The following is a 16,157-nucleotide window of genomic DNA, read 5'->3' as shown; positions in this document are numbered from 1 at the left end:
TACTTCACTTCGTCTGTTGCCTTTATGCTAATGCCATCCACTGCATAAACATAGTTAGTGTTGGACGAATTCCGCAAAAAATGTACCGCCATGCATTTGCTCAGATTAAGTTCGAGTCCCCACTCTTGACTCCACAAATGAACGTTGTTTAAGTCCGATGATAGATTTCCATAGTCAGAGTGATCACTAATTTCGCGATAGATGACAGCGTCGTCAGCAAATAAACGTATTTCACTGCTAATGCGGGAGCAAAGATCATTAATGTATATAATGAACAACAGGGGGCCGATTACGCTTCCTTGTGGAACACCTGATGTAACTTTCACAAATTCGGAGCTAATTCTAAATTGTGTAGGCATTCCACGGATGCACGCTCAGGGGCCATGAGACGTGAAAATAACACGGCGAGGAATATTCCGGGGGGATATTGAAAGAGAAAGTAACATCTAGAGAAGAGCAATTGCAGCAAATATGGTAGACGGTGTGAATATTTGGTGAAGGCGACTGACATAAGGCACAAGTCATTTTCTCAATAGGTAAGGGTAGGGAAGGGATGTTGGAGAGAAACCCGGCGTCGGCATTAGCCTGCTCTGAACTAAAGAAGGTGTCAAGGGGACAATGGCTTAACGTCCCATCCGACGGACGGAGTGTTGCGCTTGAAGTGGCCTCCACAAAGAGCTCGAGCAGAGACAAGGCGGGACCTGAAAAATCTCCGCCCTCGCCAGGAATCGAACCCGAACACATGGGGTGGAAAGCAAACACAATAGCCACTCTGGTTTCATCGGCCAAGGGGGTGCAGGTACACCCCCTTGGCTCATTAAACCCTTGCACCCCCCCCTCCCAAAAAATAAAGAGTTTCAACTTGGGTTCAGCACGATAGATCAGAGAGGAGGCCATTCACATTTTTTACGCTAGGAAGGAAAAAATATTATTCAATTATCGCGGAAAAAATCTAGAAAAAAGTTATTCTCCTATTTACTCAAAAATAGAGTCGATTTCCATTAAGTTCCTATCCGCCCATTGAAATTTCTGCAATCTTTCCAGTTTTCCAAACTTTTTTTCCTCTCGTCCCCTCTACATATGTATAATTAATAGTGTATTCCCAAAAACATTTGGTAAACCGAATTGGTTCCAATATTTAGCCAGTTAAAATTATCAGCCCTGAAGATGTGAATCGACTCGGTTTCCGAAACTCAGCATCATGGGACTCCTACTAGCCTTCCGAGACGCTAAACGCCGGAAAACATCCATACATGATGGTGGGAGAGAGAGATCCGTATCGATTAGATAGGCCAAACTGTCAAGCCCACTGAGGAGAAAACTTACATTATTCTCTTTCAACATACTATGTAATACTGCGAAAAGAAAACTAGCATGCAAAGAGCGCTGTTGGCATATTCAGCTTGGCTTTACAGGTAAAAACCGAAATAAATGTCCCAACTATTCCATAGTTTTTCAGCAGGAATGAATATTTAAGAGCCTGTGTGTGCCAGAGTAACCATTGTAGCTTGACCAAGAAAACTTAAAATATTACGTGGCGGAAGCAAGTAAAGCGGGATAGCCAATTCCAGAGAGCGCTCAAACTTCCTCAACTCATTTCATCCCCAATCTCTTTTCTCAATTGCCATGGCAACCAGAAAATCCCCTACCATACCTTTGTTGAATCTGCCCATAGGGCAATAGCAGTAAACAATAGGGTTTTAAAAAACTTTTAAAATAAAATCATAGTTTTTTAAAACAAATAAATGCATGCTGACTGCATCTTATCTCCATACCATCAAATCTGCAATGCTACCCATAGCTCATATATACATTAGCTAATGCAGCGATTGTAACTCATTAAAATGCATTGCAGTAGCTACCCTACCTCCACTAATACTTCAAATAGGTTCGTCCATACAGATCCGAAATAGCAGTCCATTAAGGAATTCGATAGACGGAAGGAGTCACGACGACGAAATAATCTTCCCTAAGCATTTTTATCATAAGCTTATAAAAAAGAAATGCGAAAGTGGCCGCCCAATTTTTCATAAGTTGGTGACATCATTAGAGTTTTGATTCGTTTTCTCGTTCAATTGACACAGCTAACTAAGGGAGGGAATTCTTGATAAGAGTAGGTGTTTAAACTTGGGTTTGGAGGTGCACTGAATATAGCTTAGCTTACATAGGTTTAGGACAATTGGGAAGTCAAAAAGCACATAGACACATACACGTTCTCACGCGCTGCATTTATTTGCTTTAAAAGTAACCACACGTCCTTTCTCTTGAACCTTCCAGAACGGCATTCAATTATTTTGCGTACCACCTTTAAAAATTTCCAATATTACCATATACACTTACCAACATAACCATTGTCACACCTTCCTCCGAAATCTTTCACATCTTTGGATTTCTTTGTTAGCATTACAACATAATTACAGGATTAACAATTATAAAATGATTCTTTGCACTGGCTTAATAGTTCTTCCACTCCTAGTAAGTACAATATTCTTATTAATTGCTCCACTCTCATGAGTCATACAATTAACATTTTCATGCATTTTTGCCACTAACATTAGGTACATTGACATGTTCAGGAACAATAAAATTATCGTTTACAGAATCACCCGCAACACGATTTTAGTTAGGAAAATCTTCATACAACGGACATAAACATCTCTCCTCACTTGAAGTTTTTTACTTTTTCAGTTGAGAAACATCACGTCTTGCCGCTGATTCAGTTGTATCTCCTTACATCTAGTAGGATTTTGGTTCTTCTGTCTCATTCGTAAAAAACGCTGACGGAATTTTGTCATGAAAGGCAGATTGTCAGATATAACCGTCTTTGGATTCCTGTCCATTTGAATACTTGTTGCATAGCATTGATTACTGACTGTGCTGACTTATCTGGAATAATGAATACTTCTTCTACCCGTTGTGAGAAATAATCTACTATGACTAAAAAAAGACCTGTTCACGAAATGAAATGAACGAGTTCCAACCTTTTGAGATCTAAATTTAGGCACAGAGGGAGGGGTCAATTTCTCTTTTATTCTAAATTTTTTTGCTTTACTATGGCCTAAAGTTTTACAGGTTCTGAATTTCTGAATATTCTTAGCAGTCTGAATTCAAATGCCTGGTCACCAAAATAATTGATTTGCTTTGGCAATACACATGTTTGCCCCCGAATGTCCCTTGTTCAAACTTTTATTAATCGGGAAAAAAAGGAACACCTTTGCTATCTGTTTAGTAAAATCTCTCTTTTATTTCTTCGCGGCAGAACAGCCGAACTAATGAGAAAGAGGACGCATTCGGAGCTATGAACTTTTCGAAGAATTAATTAATATTGAGAGGGCATGGAAGTGCTTTCGGCTAATATTTAAATTCCTCGCACGAAGTGCAAAGCCACGCGTTAATGCAGAAAATAGGAGAGAGAAAAAAGATAAGATTCTCCGGAATGAGCACAATGACCATGAATTTTAATGCTTATCCATCAATAAATAGCGGACATATTCATAGAGACAAATCGCGATTCTGGATAGGTGGGCCAAGAGGAGAGACTAGAAAAGGCGCATTTTCTCTACATCAAGAGCGATTCCGTCCATAGTTTAACAAATGAAGCTCCGCAGAAAAAAAATCCGAAAAAAATAATGAGCACTCGACGAAAAATGAGCTAACAGGCACTGGGGCGTAAATAAAAAATATCGCGTACTGGACGCCACCTGTCTTTATTATTAAGAACTAACGGAAAACTGCTGCGGGCAATGTAGGAATTAATAAATGAAAATCAGTTGAGTTGATTCCCAGCGCCGTCGATGGACCTTACCTCTCCATTCAATCATTTTATCCTTTATGCTATTTTTAATCCCGAATTGGATTCTCTCAAGCTCCAATACAAGAAAAATAAAGAGCGAGAGATCAATTACATCAAAAGCTCATGCCAACTTCATTTAACTAGTATTTGAACTTCAATAGATTTGTCAGTTAAATTAAGTATGTTAGCAGTAGCAAATAACAAATAATATTACCCAAAACGAACCTTAAACGTACAAGAAAATAAGTAGAACGGTGAGTGTGTCAGCATCGAAAAAAATATTGAAAATATCTGTCGAAGCTCGAGTAATGCGAGTCCAACGATAGCCAATTGAAGAGAGCGCGCACGTAGGCCAACTTGCCGCGGTGGAGGGAGGGGAATACACACCAGCAAAGGATAGTGTCGGAGGCAAAGGTGGCTGGCTTCGAAACTCAGGCGAAGGGAATGAGGTGACAGGCAGCCCCACATATCAGTCAGCCCAAACAGTCCCATGCGCCCGGGTTGACAGGAATCTCCATAACAGTGCTGGAGGGTGTTTCAGAGTCTCATAGGAATATGAATATTGACCATCATCGTAGGCCTTCATGATATGCCGTAAACGTCTTACAAATTTTCCGTAAAAGTGGAGGTTCGCTGAATGGAAATACATGGATTAAATTAGGTTGAATGGTGTCCATTCTTATTAATGGCTCGAGTTATGTAGGTTAAAATAATGCAATTAGTTTGTTACCTGTTTTGCACGTATTCGGTTATTTTGTAACACCTTTTATTTGGTACGAAAATGACAAACAGTTACTATTGCTGCACCTTTAAATAAATCTTCTAAATTATATTTCAGTGCGCGATAATTCAACAGAGAAAAAAAATCGCCGCGATCGGGAATTGACGCTTCTTGCAAGAATGCGGAAATTTGTGGACTATACATGACAAGATGGTGTGAGGGTGCTTCCGTATAGTTGTTACCGTGGTTATTCCCGTTATGCTTGAATTAATATTTCATATTAAAACGAATATTTAGAATGTACACCATGGAATCAACTGAATTAGATACACAACCACGTCTAATTTCGATGTAACTACGATGCCAAGTCACGCACACAATCATATCAAACTAGACAAATTGTTATACTTCCAAACCCACGGACACGTATTCAATGCATTATGCTACCTGCATATGTGTAAGTCATTACGCCATACATTCCAACTTGTTTCACGTTCTTTTTGCCAAATTACTCGCCCAAATAACATGCAAACGAACTTGCGCCGACAGTGATACAGTCAGCGCATTTATTGTCTAATTTACACGAGAAATAAAGTCACTTCCACCTCTATTACTTACTCTATCAGAACATCCAAATATACCAGTACTCATGAATTAAAGTGGTATTATTTTATGAGCCAAATAAATAATAAAAACAGCACCGTATAAGATCACTATTCGCAATCGGAATGACTTTCCGGCACCTCTTGCCCACTCGACATCTATCCGATCGGAAAGCCGTCCTTGAGTCGATAGGAAGCCAGTCTGAAACGCACGGATTGCCTCGCCCATAGGAAGTGACGCAGAATCCGCGTCAAGTCTCCCGATCCGCTCGGAAAGGGACACACTGAAACACCCTCCTGGCCTTCATCTGGTTGCATAACGGCAAAGGGGCAAATGATTTCAATTTACCAATATCCGGACAATTTTCCCCTGGTGATAAAACACATTAAAATGCAAGGGAATACCGGTAAATGTTCCAACGGTCAGCGGGACATACCAGCCAGTCGGATGTTTTATGATTGCTGGGAGTATAAACGGTTACTTCGAGTCCGTTTGAATCCTGGAAGAGCAGGGCGAACACATCCTAATGATGAAACACCAGATGTTTTTCGAAACATCGACGCTATTTTATACGATAACCCGTTGCGCAGGCGTAGAAAAATTTCCAAAAGTATGTCCTGTCATTGGTCCGTGAGATATCTTTCCTCCTGGCTGGGCGGGAAAGTTCCTCGGACTCGCGGAAGCATGTGGTCCGCAAAGCGAACGGGTGAGGCCGTCTCCTTGATTGACACTCCATCATGATGTCACAAGCCTCGTTGCCGTGGAAACAACCTCACTTTTCGGCGGCTAACCCATCGAGTAATGAAGTCAGCGCCCGGCCAAGTGGTCATTGCAACACGTGGTCACCGAATAAAGAGGCGTTACGGCTCACAGGTGAAGTCATCAAAAGCCTATTTATTGATGCGACTGCCTCGTTTGTTCTCTTTCCCGTAAGAGTGCGTATTAAATTATAAGTCAAGTTTTCCGCGATTTGAGGCTGCTTACGAATTTTGAAGGCACATTAAAGTAATAAATATCATTAAAATAATTTCTAACAATTACGTTGTTATGAAATTAGAAATATGCATCCTCTTAGGGAAACGCCTCAAACTAACTTTATTCGCGCACATGATGAAAAGAGATTGCCGGACTGTCATTGGAGAAATATAATGCATTTATAGCTATGTTTACCATAAAAGACCGCGTAATTCTACTTCACCCAGGGTAGAACAATATGTCTGATCGTCAACCAACGCAACGGTCGTAGGGATGGCTAACACTCGCTTAGCTCTGCAGGGACCTCTTTAATGGTGACGGTGGTGCGATGGAGGGCCACCTACATCTACGAGAGAACTACATTACGAGAGACGAGATCATAAAAGGCCGTGAGAGCCGTGACTGGACACTGGGATCGCCCAATAATTTTCTCGGTTGTGATACGAGTTTGAAAAATGAATAGAACCATATTACTTCGCATTTCGATCCGTGCGTCGCCTACTTCTGTATAGCTATTCGCCAAGAAAAATCTGTTTGATGAAATGTATGATTTAAATGTGCCTTCTAAATTCTTGGACAGTCTCCAATCGCAGTAAAATTGGCTAATTACTTTACACGCAAACTTTCGCAAACGTCACAAACTTATGCCAATCGGGTCGCCACTCCACAGCTACTCCTCGGACCTCGCGACTTTCGTCGTTGCCCTCACTCATCTGTGCAATTCCTTCCCCCTCCACTCACACCTGGAGAAATCCTCCCTCCTTTCCCTCAACCAAAGCAACCGGGCGCGCACGGGCGCCTCGTGGGTTGCATTCACCCCCTCCTTTTTTTCCCCCCCACGTCGCGACGGGGTTGGTGGGTCATATTGTGATGTTTGATCCCGGAATGGGACACTTTTACTCCCCACGAGGACGAGGGTTCGAACCCCGGCAGTGGGAGCCAACAGGATTAAGGCGATCCTTACGGGATTGTAATCAACATTGACCTCGCTAAAAAATAATAATGTGGAAAAACAATGTTTCTTGGAGTAAACTACTTCTCACCTTCATTCACTTTTTAACCTTGACACAGCTGTACATCATTTTGCGCTTTGCGTATCTAACTTGCTTGACAATAAAATTTTTGGTGTAACTTTCGTCTACTAGAATTCGCACAACAGCATCTGTCTATCAAGATGAAGTTCTATTGGTTTACAATTGCTATCCGTCCGAATACTAACGCCCGAATCGCATGATCTCGTTTATTGAATGAAATTTTAGAATACGAAAGTAAATAGTAAATAATTAGCGGTACTTCCTGAGTTATACAAATCGCCATCATGACATCCATCATCCACAACTCTTCCACTACCGTTGTTGGAAGAAACTTTCATTTTTAATTTTACTTACTAAAATGATTTACTTTAACATTCATTGGTAATAGGCTTCTAGAATGGACGATACCTTCGAAGAAAGACCATATACATAATATTGGCGTCTGTAAGAGGTGACTTGGCGTAGAGATAGTTTGATGCCCGGAAAAAAATGAAAAATATTTCGCCTCCGTCTAGATTTCGTGAATCATAAGCTTAAGTATCCATATCTTCTTTTACAAGTTGTAATTTAGTGCGGAGAGTTTCACCACTTCAGAACTTAAAAGGCTGACTTGCACCTGTGCGTAAAATTTATTGTGCCACTCAGGCGATAAATGCGATCCTTCTCTGAAAACATCTTCAAATACGTCACGGCCGCAGGGCAAACTTTGAGTGGCGAAACGACTCAAATTCGGATTTTCAAAATGCCTTGCGCATAAATATCTCTGCGTAGCGGTGTTAATTCTTGAAAACTGAGCGGCAAAGAATAACTTAGAGGGCGCAGGTGGCCTGCTCTCCGAGATGATGATGACGAAGTCGCATAAAAATCAAAGTTTCTTCCACAAGTGCTCAATCCACAAAACGGTGGCGTTGTCGCGATGATACCTTAGTTCTTAGCTGATGAGTTCAGTGCTGATTGTGAGCCCTGCAACCGCGTACGTTGACTTAACTTGGCAAAATGTTTGAAAAGCTATCCTGCTCAGGTAGGAGATAAGAAGTCTATTTTTTTCGCCGCCTTTTAATTGATTGGCTATCCTTTCGCTGAAAGCAGATTGGCCAGCGCACGCGTTGCGTATTTTATAGATATTGTCCTTATTGCAGTTAAAGGTCGGCGTATAAAATGGATTTTTCCCTACTTGTTTCACTTCCAAAAATAGTGGAGTTAAGGGGATAATTTTACCTTACTCTCTTTATTCTGTCAGCATTTCATTTACCATAATTTATAATCATTAAAAATCTCATGAATCCAATATTTAATGAAATATTTTATGAATCTTGCTGTGGAAAATAAAACCGACTTAAAACATGCCATTCATTACTTCGGTTTGAGTGAAAACCGCATTAATAGTGCTTGAGAAATTGTAAAACCTTGGCCTAGTACCAATGAAATCGTGCTGAATATATATTTTTATACGGAAAATTTCATTTTCTGGCAAAGATCGCCTCATGGGTGGAACTGAGCCCTTCAAAGTTCTTGCTCAACAATTTTGTTTTAGTCGAGATTGTGAATGAGAATGAATAATAAAAAGAGAAGAGGCAACTTTTTCAATCATCACACCTCGAGTTACTTGAGACGCAAAATTAACAACCTTGACCCTCTCTCAGATAAGTTGATGACTCACACACTCATCGCCGCTTCTGCCTTGTAAATGAGCCTCTCGTGGTTAGCTGTTGTACACTCTAATGAGCGATTCTTTTTCTCAACATAATGCTCTTCATGAGCGAGCAAATGGGACATATGCCTAATGACGTCAGCAACTCATGAAAACTGGGCAGCAGCATTCGCGTTTCTTAATTTTACACTTAAAAGAGATTTGACGGAGATTTGTTTTTAGCCGCGATTTATTTTTCTCTTCAACTTACTGAATTCCTTTAAATGAATACTTATTTCGGGGCTGAGTCAAAGACACTACAAAAATAATTCGCATGATCAAAAGATTGACTACCTAGAGGGACTGGTGCAAATGTGGAAGTTTGTTTGTAATGTGGAAGCATAACATTCAGGGCTTAAAGGGAGGTAGGTACTGTAGGCTAGCGGTGGCCGCATCATCTTCTTGGCATCTGCCACTTTACTAAGCCTGTAGGAGCGGTGACAGTCAAATCATGGTCAAATACTTGTTCCAAGTTCCTTCCTCACTCGTAAAACTTTTGAGGTAATTTTTTAAGTTTCATTTAATCACCTAGTCCACCAAGCTATTTCTTAGTGCTATAAAAGTTATTGTTAAGCATAAAACATGCTACAATCTATTGTAATTAAGTAATCTGCTTGCTGGAAAATGTAGTACAGTTTTAGCTTCATAGTTCAATATGCCGATGCTGGTAATGTGGAAGCACAACAATGGGGTTAATGTGGAAACGTTTCCACATTCCCTCACCTAAATTTGCTCTGCCCACTACATCGCCTTTTCGCATCGCAGTTTCAGAAGCCGATGAAGATTATTTACCCCAAGCCCAAGAGTACATGGAAAAATTGGGATGTCCAATCTATGATAAAAGCGAGTGTTTGCGCAAGAGAAAATAAAAATAAACTTTGTGCGCTGGTTGTGGAAATGAGAACTACATTTATGACTTTTGCAAGTCAACATATTGCAAGTTGCTATTTGTTTAAGCCTTTGCGTTGATTTTTCAACGAATAATAAGTAGATAATCTGACATTTCACTTTGCTATAGTATTATAGCCAGAATACAAACGTTTCCACATCACCAGCACATTTTGAAAATCTAATCAAAGTGTCAATTTATAATTTACTATTATTAATACGGAGTAAACGATAAATTTAGCATAAAAACAAAAGTGGTTATAAAGGGTGAGCGGTTATAACCTTTGTGAGTTTTTTAAAATGAATTTAGAAAAATTCCATTAGGAAACAAGCTAGTTATAATGTAGTTTAAATCAGGGTTCCCGCTTTTGCACCAATCCCTCTATCATTTCATTTACGATCACTTTTATGCAATATGAGATATATATTCTTAAAGATGGTACTGTTTCTAATGAAAATTGAGTTGGTATATAGCTGAGGCTGTGGCGACAACATTTCAGCATTTTAAATCGCTCATGAATGCTTCAAGATCTACGCATAACCGTGGACCACGTTATGACGCTGATGTTCTTTACTCATTGCGTTTTCTCCTCCGATTACGACGTATTTCCAATTAAAGCGGTCCCACTATATCGCAATGCAATTGTTTCCACGAAGTGACTGGAACCGAGGCAATAATTATGGCCCCACCACCGCAGAAGCCGATGGCACATGGCGCTGGTGGGAGGAGTGCTATCAATTCCGTCGGGGTGCGTCTCACACGCAGAATATACACTCTCTTTTGTTTTTTATTTTCCCAGTCATGACTACCACTCGGTGGCCGGGCTCCTCTTATTCTGCTTAGAAAATGGACGAGTGTGAGCGCATAAATATCCATAGCGGAGGAATAAAAAGCAGTTGAGGGAGAGGCGCCCGGGATTTGTGGCGCCTGAGTCCCCCTTGGGTGAATACTCAAGTCGATGGCATGGCGCCCGCCGTGAGTGAAATAGTGATGCCATGCGATACTGTGGAGCGAGGGCTAGCGATCAGGTCGGCGCTCATTTGTCATGGGCCCAGTACTTGGCCGTCGAGCGTCACAATTTGCGAGTGGAATGCATCTGGGAGCGCTTATAGACTCACTCGGAACATCCGAGGCAGGAGGAGACGATGTTGTTTGTGTTTTCAACGGCGTAATTCGGCGGTTTTCTGTTTCTGCTTTCGTCGACGCTGTCTCGCTTTTATCAATTCCCGCGAGTGTAACGCTGCAGTGGTGGAGTTGTAGCTAGAGTAAGACACCCTCAAGTATACGTGTGTGCGTGTGATATCCCTCAGGGGACAGACACTGTGTTTCAGAAGAAATATCGCCATCGGAAGATGAGTGAGGCCTAGCAACCGGAATCTATTTACTTGTCCTTAACTATGGGAAATGCACGGAGAAAATACGACTCATACTTATCAACTGACCATTGCAACGATGACGAATATAGAACTTGGTACACGTAATTTTCACTTTTGTGCAATCACCATTCACAGGATTTCCCATTGAAAAAAAATGATGAACTCGAGCAAAAAAATAAACGGGCCACTTGGGACTATTGGAATACCCCGGACGACCTTGACAGTACCTAATTGTAATATTGATTTGACTTTATATTAATGACCAAATAAATTTCTCCAAAATTGATTTATTTTTATCGCATGCAGAAAGGGTATTTGGGTGTAAAATCAAATTTCTGACGTTTAACTTGCTGTACGCCAAAACAGATTGACATAAAATGTCTTTGCATACAAATGTTAAAAAAATTACCAATAATTAACATTAAAATCACCTTTTTGAATGATTTCGAAAAAACCAGTTTAATTGACCTTGAACGGCAGCTGATTAATATCATGCTGCATGTGCAATAATAAATGATTAGTAACGAGTCAATTAAGTTAATATTTTATTTCATTAAATTCCGGAAGATGAAAAATTCGTAAAAAGGAAATTGAAGAAATTTATTAAAATTTGTAAGATAATTTATTAAATGAAAATTTCAAGGAAGGTGAAGAAAGAAATAAATATCCCTTTGTTTTCGATTCGTATTAATTTATTAGGTAATTTTATGGTGCATTATTTCATAAATAACGCAGGTATTGGGTTATGATTTGATCCTGCGAAAAAAGTCAATATGGTCAAAAAGATACGATTAATTTATTAAGCTCATTTCTAACTTTATCATAAACTTTCATGCATTGATGGCGTTTCCTCTCATATAAAAAAATTCCTTCTTTGAAAACTGCAGTTTCCAATAAAAATGATTTTCCCCGTAAAATTTCGATTCTTCACAAGTAAACTATCGAGGAGCATTTATAAGCAGCAGATAAAATTTTTTCGCAGGTTCAACATCCAGAGAACGTATGAATTACTATTTAAAACTCCATCATTAAAAGCATTTCAATGAAGATAAGGTACATTATTCAATTACTAGTGCGACATTAGATTGCTTAAATAAATCCTTTTTGCTATTTTGCACGCATAAGAGGGGTAATTCAAAAAGTCAATCAACAATAATTAGAGTAATGAATTACAAATAAGTATTTTATTAAATAAATATATACTTAAAGTAAACTTATTAAAAAATTTTACTTATGAATTGTAAGCCATTTTTGTTAAAGAATCATTATTAAATTACTTACTATACAATTTTTGGAGCAACCGAATGATTTTGCTGGCACTTTTGGCTTTGATTGGTCTTTTTTTCAAACTTTTAAATTTAATTAAAAAGTAAATATAAATTTTGGAAGCCTGCAAATCAAGAAGAATTTGATGATTCAATATTAACTGGGATATGGAACATTGCAGCTGCTCACATTCATCTTTTTTAACCATGACCTAGGTACGGAATGTGATTAATGTAACGTCAAATTCCTTAATGTCTTGTGTACGAAGGATAAGGGTGGCATTGGAGTGCCCAAAAGAAGGCTACTTTATAGTTTTGCCGCAAAGGCGATGAAGTGGAGGGGTTTTACTATCTGACCATGTCTGACTACACTAAGCGAAGCGCACATTTTTGAGGGTGGAGTTTTCAAATAAGAAGGATCAACGGCTAAGTACGACAGAATATTTTGTAGTGTTCCCACTATGCCTACAGATATTAGTTATAACAATTAGTTTATAAATTAATTCAAATTCTCATTAGTTAAATATAGTTTTATGATTTACAAACGCATACAAATTAAAATTATTAATTGATAGTAGCATTTCGCAAAGTGAAACAAAACAATTAATATATAACTATGTTAAAAGTAACAGAAGCAGCCGACCGTTTCAACCCATAGGCCATTATCAAGTACAATGAGCCTCATTGTACTTGATAATGAGCTAACGGTTGAAACGCGTTGTACTTTAAATAAACCTGTTGAAAAGTGCCATCTCTATTTTCTTTTAATAATTATATAACTATGGTGATAAGATAAGTACAAATTATGCAATAGGCAATAAAAAGTAGGGGCATGCGAGTACTCGAAAAATGGAGTCTCTATTCGGTGATTGACTCCAGTATTTCGAATAGAATTACGAATGTCGAGTCGAGTTGTTTCGGTTGCAGAGCTGTCGAGGACAGTAAGTTGAGAAATATGCCGAAGACCATAAAATAATATCGTTTTTAAAGTCGATGAATCGTTCTAACGCCTTGATCTGGGAGTTTTAGCTTGCTGTATACGGAGCAGTCAACCACTATAGTATTATAATAGTCGACGTGGGCGCCGTATATGTCTTTTCGTCCGCCGTGGCGGCGGCGGCCGCCCGTCGTCCAGTTCGGCGGCGTATTCGGAGTGGACCACTGCATCGCTCATATTTTCTGATGGTGTACTTTTATATCATACCTTAATTTCTTTCCTCACACGCCGAAATAATACGTAAAAATGGTTTATATTTCTACGAAAGAAATGTAACTTTCAGGTTTTAGCGGACAATGCCCGGTGTTTGAAATCACAAGTGATGCCCTCATTTAGCCTTTCTTGACAGCTACGTATGTCTGATGTTAATTACATTTAACTCCTTTGTTGCTTATTTTTTCTATCTTGAACTTACGAAACAAGAGTTGCTAAGGCAGATTAAACGAAGCGGGAAGTATGAAAAAAATTATTTAGCCTACAAAGCTAAAGCTAAGTTACATAGTTCGTTCGCTTCGAGCACTTAAATTCTACGAAGATACAAGATCAAAAATATAGTTAATATGATTAAAAAAATTATTAGGTTCCCAAATCTTCCAATTTTGTAAAGAAATTACTTGTAGCCTGTAGCGAAAGATGATAATCTGCAAGGAGTAATACTGTAAAACGGTGACCTCAAAACCTACTGCCTGAGCATGTAGATCAATTAGTTTTTCTGCAGGAGAGTTTGAAAGGGTTCAATATTACATGATTCATTTACGTATAAAATCTTTATTATAACTGTACAAATACCTTTACACAGGGCTGTTCCAAGTAGATTGGATACATGTATTAATTAAATTGTCGACGTATGACCAGAGGTTAGTTCATTTCAATCGTGCTTATGGAACTGTTTAAGACGCATCAATTCCCATTCATCTCCTTATTCTCACACAACTACCATCGGCGTTCCTCGTTATTTTTCTTATTTACATCAGGTTTTATATTAAGAATGGAAAATTCAACAGGGGAGTGGAAATATGAGAATATGTTGGTGCAATAGGGTGGTCCTTATTTTTAAAGTTTTCGAATTTGTTTCGTGTTTTGTTCCATTTGGTGAGAAAATAAATCATGACAATTATTTTTGCAATCGGATGCCGGGAAAACGTGGCGCATTGCATTTAAAGTTTTGAAATTTTGCTATTTTTGGGTGTTTTTCGGACATAAGTGAAGATGATGTCACTCTCGGATTATTCTATCACTTTTCGTCTACAACGACTTGTTAGACATTTGCAGAGTGTTACCTCAAATTTATTTCATTTCTGCCCTTTGGTTCCCGAGACATCGCACCGCGCGCGCGCCACCCCAGTCGGACACTCTGGGTGGCACGCGGGTTGCATACTCTCAATTTTTGTTGGTGGATGCATTGTTGTATTGCCTCGTTCAGAAATTATCGTACTCGACTCGACTCGATACTCGCGAGTATTTTTCAACTCGACTCGAGATCAAAAAGAGCTACTCGCACACCCCCATTTATAAGAAATCACACATTTGTTTTTGAATGAAATATCATAGAGGTACAATAAATATGCCCATGAAATGTGAACAACAATTTTGGAGATTTTACTGAATTAATCTTGCGGGAGCTGTGAGGGTCGTTTACTAAGGCCGTAAAGATACGGTCTTAGTAAACGACCGTAATTAGAATTAAAAGAATACGGTAGATTGGGAAAGAATATAGCGACGGGCAGTAAAGCTTTCGTGGATTCTTTATAAATATACTTCCTATTTTCCGCGTATTTTGGTTAAAATAAAATATTCTCCCAATTTTCATCAGTTGGTGACGTCATTAGGAGTTCTGTTTCAAAAGTGAACCTTACTTCAAATTGCGAGGAATCGCTCACGAACAACCACGATCTTTGAGATGCGAAGATGAGGCGAGTGGCTGATAAGCAGTGACGTTCTCGGAATGGGCTCTTGACGTCATCAACTTATCTGCGAAAGGGGTGGAGCCCACGATTTGTCGTGGCGATCAACGCGAGATATTCGCGATGAATCGAAAAACGGACAAATAACGGTGTCTTAAATGCTATCATGATCATTAAAAAAATTCATTCGTAAGAGTTAATGCCTAAATGCATGAAAAGGAGGATGAACGCCAAAATGCACGGGGTGACCACCAAGATTGCACGGATACATGCAAAAAAATTGAAACTGCTCTAATTTGGTTCATTCATTCGTAAATTTTCCGTTTCGGTCCACCAAAATCAGTCATGCCTGTAGGAATTAAGTCACATAGTTTGATGTATCGCGTAACTTACAAATCAGATGTTTAGGAATGATTCTTGGGCATTTCTCGGTCATGAAAATTACATTATCATTGCGAGATGTTGTATCTTAGGGTTCGCCACCTTCCGAGTACATGTTGATATGACATCGTGATACGGCATCGAGCATATGACATCGTATCAACATGCATGCGGCGGGAACTCCAAAGATGGCGAAAGACCTTCGGGATTTCTCCTTCTTTCAGTCGAAGGGTTCGTCGCGTGTTTGAAAACGCGTGTCATGCGGAGAGCGACCTTGATCATTCCGCGGAAGAAACCGAAAGTGACCACCGTCGCCTCTGTGTCCTCATACCATGGCGACAATTAGCGCGGGACCGTTTGCAGGTGGCTGAGGGGAGGAGCTTGGCGCCAACCTGCGGAATGCCTCCCGGGCGCCGTAGTTGCATCGGACGACGCCTGGCGTCTCTGGCGTCTCTCTCTCCCTCCTCAAATCCTCCCCCGCATTCGCGTCGTGTGCCCGCGCTCTTTGCAAACAGTTTGGAACGCGACA

This window comes from Ischnura elegans, chromosome 1, assembly GCF_921293095.1.
Source record: "Ischnura elegans chromosome 1, ioIscEleg1.1, whole genome shotgun sequence".
NCBI classification, from domain to species: Eukaryota; Metazoa; Arthropoda; class Insecta; order Odonata; family Coenagrionidae; genus Ischnura; species Ischnura elegans.
The sequence above is the reverse complement of the archived record's forward strand: the minus strand, read 5'-3'. Positions refer to the sequence as shown.